The sequence below is a fragment of the Oryctolagus cuniculus genome, chromosome 14, assembly GCF_051225735.1.
Source record: "Oryctolagus cuniculus isolate XC-2025 breed Fujian yellow rabbit chromosome 14, ASM5122573v1, whole genome shotgun sequence".
In the NCBI taxonomy this organism is placed as follows: Eukaryota; Metazoa; Chordata; class Mammalia; order Lagomorpha; family Leporidae; genus Oryctolagus; species Oryctolagus cuniculus.
Window position 1 is genome coordinate 89,786,253 of NC_142880.1, and position 8,217 is coordinate 89,794,469.

Below are 8,217 nucleotides of genomic sequence, written 5' to 3' on the forward strand. Positions count from 1 at the left end.
CACAGAAAAGTACTGCATGATTCACTTATATGTGGAAAGCAGTAAAGTACGAAGAGAAGGAGGAAGGAGGGTAGGAAGGCAGGCAAGCCTAGAGAGGTAGAACAGAGGTTATGTGGAGTAGGGGGTGGGGAGAAATGGGGAGCCACAGGAGGTGTAGTAACATAGGACTGGATCCCATAAGGATGATAGTGAATAATGTTGTATACTAGAAACTTGTAAAGAGAGATTTTTAGGGACTCTCATCACATGTTAAGTGAAAATTGAGACCAGTTCCACTTAACACTTTTAGTCAGAGAAGAGGAGGTGTTGGCTGCAGTTGGCATTTCCTTACACGAGCATGGTCTGATTATTTGGCAGCCTGTGATTGGCTGAAGCTTGACTGCTGTAATTGGCTGAGACTCCATTGCTTTTTTACAAGGATATAGTCCTATGTTCCCTTGCAGTGTGATTATATGTCAAGCTAGGTTACAGCCCACTACAGCCAGAGAACATAAGCAACCCAAATTACCATTCAAGTATGGATGTTGGTTTAGGCCAAATTATTTCAGTATATCACATGCGCATACACACACCCACACACACAAGCAGCTACATGAGACAATGAGTTATGTCCATTTGCTTCACTGAAGTACATCAAAATATCACACTGAATATCCTAAAATTATACAATTAAAAAATGAATAAAGGGGCCAGCGCTATGGCATAGTGGGTAAAGCCAATGACTGCTGTGCCAGCATCCTATATAGGTACAGGCTGGAGTCCCAGCAGCTCCGCTTCTGATCCAGCTCCCTGCTAATGCACCTGGGAAGGCAACGGAAGATGGTGCAAGTCCTAGGGTGCACCCACGTGGGAGACCCATAAGCTCCTGGCTTCAGATAGGCCCAGCTCCAGCCGTTGCAGCCACTTGGGGAATAAACCAGGAAATAGAAGCTCTTGCTCGTTCTCTCTCTCTGTCTGCCTCTGCCTCCCTGTAACTCTGCCTTTCAAATAAATAAATAATTTTTTAAAAAAGTGAATAAATATAACAGTAACAAGAGCCACAGAGTGACTCACTCAAAACCTGTTCCATTGCTCTCATCCTCTTATTCTCATTCTTTTTCAATGTCCGCATTTTACATTGATAGGTTCCTATAATCCACATGCCCTGTGGCCCTTAGGCTTGTGTATAGACCCCAGGATATCCTCTTATCCATCTCCCTCTCTGCAAGGCGCCCTGCCAGGCCCTAGCTCTGGCTCACACGCCAAAAGGATCCAGCCTCTATGACCTTCGGTGTGCCAAGTGAGGGCAAAGCAGACCAGCTGCACCCCAGCTCAGCCCTGTCCCTGTCCTTTCTCCCATCAACCTACTGGGCAGCACTGACCCATCACAGGACATCAGTCTACTTTAGCTTCCAAGTGGAAGGCCCCAGGCTCATGAAGGTACACGGATCGCTGGCAGTTAGAACCAGCCTGCAGCAAAGCCCAGGGGCCTACTAAGCCCTGCCGAACCACACCTCATGCCTCCCGCTATGGTTGCTCACGATGCACAGTGCTTCTGACGTGGAGTTAGGCAAACCTCGTGTGCTTACGTGCTGCCGTGCAGGTAGGAAGCAGGCCTCCGATGCTGAGCTGCCTGAGAGGTCAGCCAGGAAAACATCACCGAAGACACTCAGGGAGCTGGTTTTCCGACGACCCGGTCGTCTCAGGCTATTAAAATGAAACAAAGCAGACACCTGAGGTGCCGGCATCCCGTATGGCCGCTCCCATTCGCGTCCTGGCTGCTCCACTTCTGATCCAGCTCTCTGCTGTGGCCTGGGAAAGCAGTAGAAGATGGCCCAAGTCCTTGGGCCCCTGCATCCAAGTGGGAGACCCAGAAGAAGCTCCTGGCTCCTGGCTTCGGATTGGTGCAGCTCCATTGCGGCCATCTGGGGAGTGAACCAGCAGATGGAAGACTCTCTCTCTCTCTCTCTCTCTCTCTGCCTCTGCTTCTCTATAACTCTGCCTTTCAAATAAATTTTTCAAAAAAAAAAAAGAAACAGAGTCATGGATTGCTCTTCAGTAAGTCTCATCTCCCCGTCATTTCGGGCTCTCCCATGATATTAGGATAAGGCTTATGTAATGTTTACTTCCACGACGTTGGTGCTACCAGAAGTGGAGAAGAGGAAACACACTCGATTGTCTCTCCCTAAATGTAGCAGCGCCCGGCCGGTGAGGATGAGCTAGGGCAGCCGGAACAGGGCCGCTCTTCCTGTCAGGCCGAGTGGGCTCCCCACGCGGGAAAAGGGGGAGAAGGAGTACAACCGAGACGAACCAAGTGTCCGCAGCCAACACGGCCTCCCTGCCACCCACCCTGCACCCTGGTTCAGGCCCACAGAGAAGCGATTCACAGAACACAGCTTAGCAGAGGCTGCGTGAGAGTCCAAGACGCGGGACCCTGGAAAGGGTCACCCGCGCCTTCCCGGCAGAGCCGCAGACCCAGCGGCCAGCAGAGCGGTTAAGCAGTTCTCCCCGACCGGCCAAGGCCTGGCCACCCCAGGGCCCCGCAGAGCCCATGGCCCACAGAGTCCCATGGCCCCACCGAACCCCACGCTCGCCTCCTTTCTCTTCCAGTCGGCTGCTCCGTGTCCTGCCCACGCAGGGCAGAGCCCTGTCTTCTCCAAGGTAACGCCCAGCTAATCTATTATAATCTAATCTGGAGGGGTTAGTGGATATGATTAGATTAGGACTCTGAGAAAATACATCTTGCACTCCAGAGATGCATGGCCTTGAACCGAAGGAGTGGGAACTTCCATTACCCTGGAGGCTGCGAGGGGAGTTTTGTGAGGGGTTGGGATCTCAAGGCCGGATTTAAACATGTAAAACGCTCTTGCCTGTTGCTTCAGCGGGGAAGGCTTTACATCTTTGTTTGTTTGTTTGTTAAGCTATATCAAACCATGCCTCTGTGCAGTCCTGTTTGTATTTTTTTGAAACATTTTCTTAAAGGAATATACACTTCATACATTTCTCTTTTTTTAACTTTTATTTAATGAATATAAATTTCCAAAGTACGACTTATGGATTACAATGGCTTCCCCCCCATACCGTCCCTCCCACCCACAACCCTCCCCTTTCCCACTCCCTCTCCCCTTCCATTCACATCAAGATTCATTTTCGATTATCTTAATATACAGAAGATCAGCTTAGTATACATTAAGTAAGGATTTCAACAGTTTGCTCCCACACAGAAACATAAAGTGAAAAATGATAGATGATTTTTTAAATGATGATGAAATCAGATCAGACCTATTGTCATGTTTAATCCCAGTGAGAGTCAAGTTGGGAATTGATAATTTCTTTTTTTTTTTACAGAAGATCAGTTTAGTATACATTAAGTAAAGATTTCAACAGTTTGCACCCCCATAGAAACACAAAGTGAAATATACTGTTTGAGTACTCGTTATAGCATTAAATCTCAATGTACAGCACACTAAGGACAGAGATCCTACATGAGGAGTAAGTGCACAGTGACTCCTGTTGTTGACTTTATAAATTGACACTCCTGTCTATGGCATCAGTAATCTCCCTATGCTCCAGTCATGATTTCCAAGGCTATGGAAGCCCTCTGAGTTCTCCGACTCTTATCTTGTTTAGACAAGGTCATAGTCAAAGTGGAGGTTCTCTCCTCCCTTCAGAGAAAGGTACCTCCTTCTTTGAAGACCTGTTCTTTCCACTGGGATCTCACTCACAGAGATCTTTTTGCCAGAGTGTCTTGGCTTTCCATGCCTGAAATACTCTCATGGGCTTTTCAGCCAGATCCGAATGGCTTTAGGGCTGATTCTGAGGCCAGAGTGCTATTTAGGACATCTGCCATTCTAACACTTCATACATTTCATAATTACAACTACGGGAACATGGTGATTCTCTCCACCATACCTACCCTCCCACCTTGCTTCCTCCTCCCTCTCCTATTCCCATTCCTTTTTTTAAAAAAAGACTTATTTTTATTTATTTGGAAGGCAGAGTTATATAGAGGCAGAAGCAGAGAGAGAAAGAGAGAGAGAGAGGTCTTATATCCACTGGTTCACTACCCAAATGGCCACAATGGCTAGAGCTGGGCCAATCCGAACCAGGGAGCCAGGAGTTTCTTCCAGGTCTCCCATGCAGGTGCAGGGGCCCAAGCACTCGGACCATCTTCTACTACTTTCCCAGGCCATTGCAGAGAGCTGGATAGGAAGTGGAGCATCAGGGTTTCAAAAAGGTACCCATATGGGATGCCAGTACCACAGGTGGTAGCTTTACCTGCTAGGCAACAGTGCTGACCCCCCATTGTTATTTTTTACTAAGTTTTATTTTCAATTAACTTTATACACATATGATTAACTCTATGTTAAGTAAAGAGTTCAAAAAATAGTATGAAAAAAAAAATGTTCCTCAGTAGTCGAGTCAAGGGCTGTTCAAGTCATTGTTTCTCAAAGTGCCAACTTCACTTCTATAGATTGCCTTTTAGGTGCTCTATTATTTATCACAGGTCAGGGAGAACATATGGTATTTGTCTTTTTGCAAACGGCTTGTTTCACTAAGTATAATGTTTTCCAGTTGCATTCATTTTGTTGCAAACAACCAGATTCCATTTTTTTCCACTATGTAGTATTCTATGGTGTATATATCCCATTATTTCTTTATCTAGTCTTCAGTTGACAGGCATTTGGACTGATTCCATATCTTAGCTACTGTGAATTGAGCTGCAATAAACATGGGGGTACAGATCACTCTTTCATGTGCTGATTCATTTCCTTTGTGTGCATTCTCAGCAGTGGGATGGCTGGGTCACAGAGTAAGTCTGTATTCAAATTTTTGAGCTATCTCCATACGGTCTTCCATAGTGGCTTTAACAGTTTACATTCCTACCACCAGTGGATAGGGTACCTTTTCCCTGACATCCTCACCAGCATTTGTTGTTTATTGATTTCTATATGAAAGCCATTGTAAGGGGGGGGGGGGGTGAGGGGAAACCTCATGTGGTTTTGATTTGCATTTCCCTGAGGGCTAGTGAAGTGATCCTGAGCATTTTTTTTTTCATGTATCCATTGGCCATTGGATTTCCTCTTTTGGAAAATGCCTTTTTAGTCCTTTGCCCATTCTTAACTGGGTTGTTTATTTTGTTGTTGAGTTTCTGGATCTCTTCATATATTCTGTTCATTAATCCTTTGTCAGCTGCATAGTTTGCAGATAATTTCTCCCATTCTGTTTGCTGCCTCTTCACCTTGCTGAGTGTTTCTTTTGTAGTACAGAAGCTTCACAATCTGATGTGATCCCATTGGTCAATTCTGGTTTTGACGACTGTGCCTCTGGGGTCTTTTCCAAGAATTCTTTGCCAAGGCAAATGTTTTGCAGGGTTTCCCCAACGTGCAGTCCTATTTCTAACACCCCTTCCACCAACCCCAGGAATTGATGAGTTCCAAGGTTTTGAGCTTTCATTGGATCTCAGGTAGAAATAATGGCTGATAATGCCAGAGCTGTACTTCAATAGCATGTTTTGTTTTTTATTTAAAACAAAATATGACCTCCTCACTTATTTAAACTCATCATGTCCTATATTTAGTTCTTTTGATTTTGTAAATCTAATAAGCTGCTTCAAAGATAGGAAAAGCTTCTCAGAAGAGTTACCATTTATTCTACATATGCTATAGGTCAATATAGTACTCTGTATATGCTAAGCCAGTTATATACAAGATGGCTTCACAGTTTACAGAAAATGCAAATTATAAAAAAAAAACTATGAATGGGATTTTTTAATTTTTTGCACCAAAATAAACTTACCTTTAAAAAAGATTTAATTGTCAATTTTTAATTTGATATTTATTAATTTGAAAGTCAAAGGTACAAGCAGAGAAGGAGAGAGAGAGAGAGAGAGAGAGAGACTCTTCCATCTGCTGGTTCACTCCCCAGATGTCCACAATAGGAGCTTCTTCTAGGTCTCTCACATGGGTGACAGGGGCCCAAACACTTGGGCCATCCTCCACTGCTTTTCCCAGCCATTACTTACCTGGCAGGGGAGATACCATGATCACGAAGGTGGTTTTCCCAGGGCGAGGCTCATCCATTGCACTCCGGATGTGCTGACCCCTGCGATTTCCCCAAATGCGGGAAACTCGACTACATAATTTGTGGTAGTGGGGGACTGCATTCGCGCTCTCCCCTGTAAACAAAAAAATAAAATAAAATAAATAAAAAATAAAAAAAGAAAGAAATCAGGGGACTAGATCAAAAGTGGAGCAACCAGGACATTAACCAGTACTCATATGGGATGCTGGCATTGCACAGGTGGTGGCTTTACCTGCTGCTTCATAACGCCCCTAAACTTACCTTTTAATATTTTTTTCACAAACTACTAAGCACTAGAAGTTACTATTTCTATTTTTCAGGTAAGAAAACTGAGGTGCTGGGAAGTTAAATAAATCCAACCAAGATCATATAGTTGAAAGTGTTAGAGGAAGACTCCAAATACAATTCTGTCTGCATCCAGAGCCTGCCCTCACACTGCTTTCTCCTACCAGCTAAGAAGAGAGGCAGCAATATTTCTGCTATCTTAAGCTTTTCGATCTTATTACTGACAGTAACTAAGTCAATAATTCTCAAAGTGTGGTGCCTGAACCATCAGCAGCAGCATTCCCCAGGAGACCTGTTGAAAATTACAAAATTCAGGGGCCGAGATTTGGCACAGTTGTTAAGATGCCACTTGGGTCACCTGCATCCCACATCAAAGTGCCCAGGCTCAAATCCTGCCCTGCTCCTGAGTCCGGCTTCCTGCTAATGAACGCCTAGGAGGCAGCAGGTGATGGTTCAAGAAGCTGGGTCCCTGCCACTCACGTGGGAGACCTGGATCGAGTTCTGGGCGCCCAGCTTCTTCCTGGCCCAGCCCTGGCTATTGCAGGCATTTGGGAAATGAAGCAGTGACTAAAAGAGTCAGTCTCTCTCTCTCTCTCTCTCTCTCTCTCTCTCCCCTGTTCTCTAGTAAATGAAAATAAATTTTTTTAATTTTCCCAAAAAATTGCAAAATGTAGGGCCACCCAACCTTAGCAAATCCTGCGTTTTGTGTTTTCACAAGTCCTCTAGATGACTCTTGCGATGCATGCTTGTTTGAAAACCAATGAGGCCAGCGCTACAGCTCACTAGGCTAATCCTCCGCCTTGCGGCGCTGGCACACCGGGTTCTAGTCCCAGTCGGGGCGCCGGATTCTGTCTCGGTTGCCCCTCTTCCAGGCCAGCTCTCTGCTGTGGCCAGGAAGTGCGGTGGAGGATGGCCCACATACTTGGGCCCTGCACCCCATGGGAGACCAGGAGAAGTACCTGGCTCCTGCCATTGGATCAGCGCAGTGCGCCGGCCACAGCACACCAGCCGCGGCGGCCATTGGAGGGTGAACCAACGGCAAAGGAAAACCTTTCTCTCTGTCTCTCTCTCTCTCACTGTCCACTCTGCCTGTCAAAAATAAAAATTAAAAAAAAAATAAGAAAACCAATGAACTCAGCCATCCATATGAATTCTTAGAGTTTGGGGAGTGTCAGCTGTAAATCTTTCTTAACATCCATTCCTGTCCTCTTTGTCCCACTGGACTATGGAGGATACCAAAAAGAAAAAGAAGGTTCCTGCTGGCCCAGAAATCCTTAAGAAAAAGTGAGGGAATGTCACAGAACTGAAGATCACACCTGAGAAAGAATTTTGCCAAAAAATATGTTTTGTAAGAGAAGGAATAAACTTATTTAAAAAGCTAAGCAGAATCACAAGGAATATAGGTAAAACTGAGATTCCAATGGCTAGGATGGCAAGAAAGCTAGCAACTGCTACATCCCTGAAAAGCCCAAATTGGTGTTTGTCATCAGGATTGAAGGTATTGGTGTAAGCCCAAGGTCAGCAAGGTGTTGCAGCCTCTTTGTCTTTGCTGGCTCTTCAATGCCACCTTTGCTAAGCTCAGCAAGGCTCCACTTAACATACTGAGAACTGTGGAAATGTATATTGGATGGGGCACACAAACCTGAAATCAATCAATGAATTAATGCAACAAATGTAGTTCTGGCAACATCAATGAAGAGTGAATTGCCTTGAGAGATGAAACTGATCATAACTGATCATTCAATAAATATGGCACCATCTGTGTTAAGGATCTAATTGATGCCAGCTAGACTGTTGGAAATGCTTCAAAGGAGCAGATAACTTCCTGTGACCCTTCAAATGATCTCCAGGATAACTGGGAATGAAGGA

The 8,217-nt window shown here is 45.1% G+C and overlaps 1 non-coding gene across 1 annotated transcript; it reads left to right on the forward strand.

Annotated features, from left to right (window-relative positions):
• Window positions 1–5,996: 5,996 nt before the first annotated feature.
• Window positions 5,997–6,160, forward strand: LOC127492889 (U1 spliceosomal RNA). The gene has a single exon (XR_007922717.2). It is a non-coding gene; the product is annotated as a U1 spliceosomal RNA (small nuclear RNA).
• The last annotated feature ends 2,057 nt before the right edge of the window (window positions 6,161–8,217 follow it).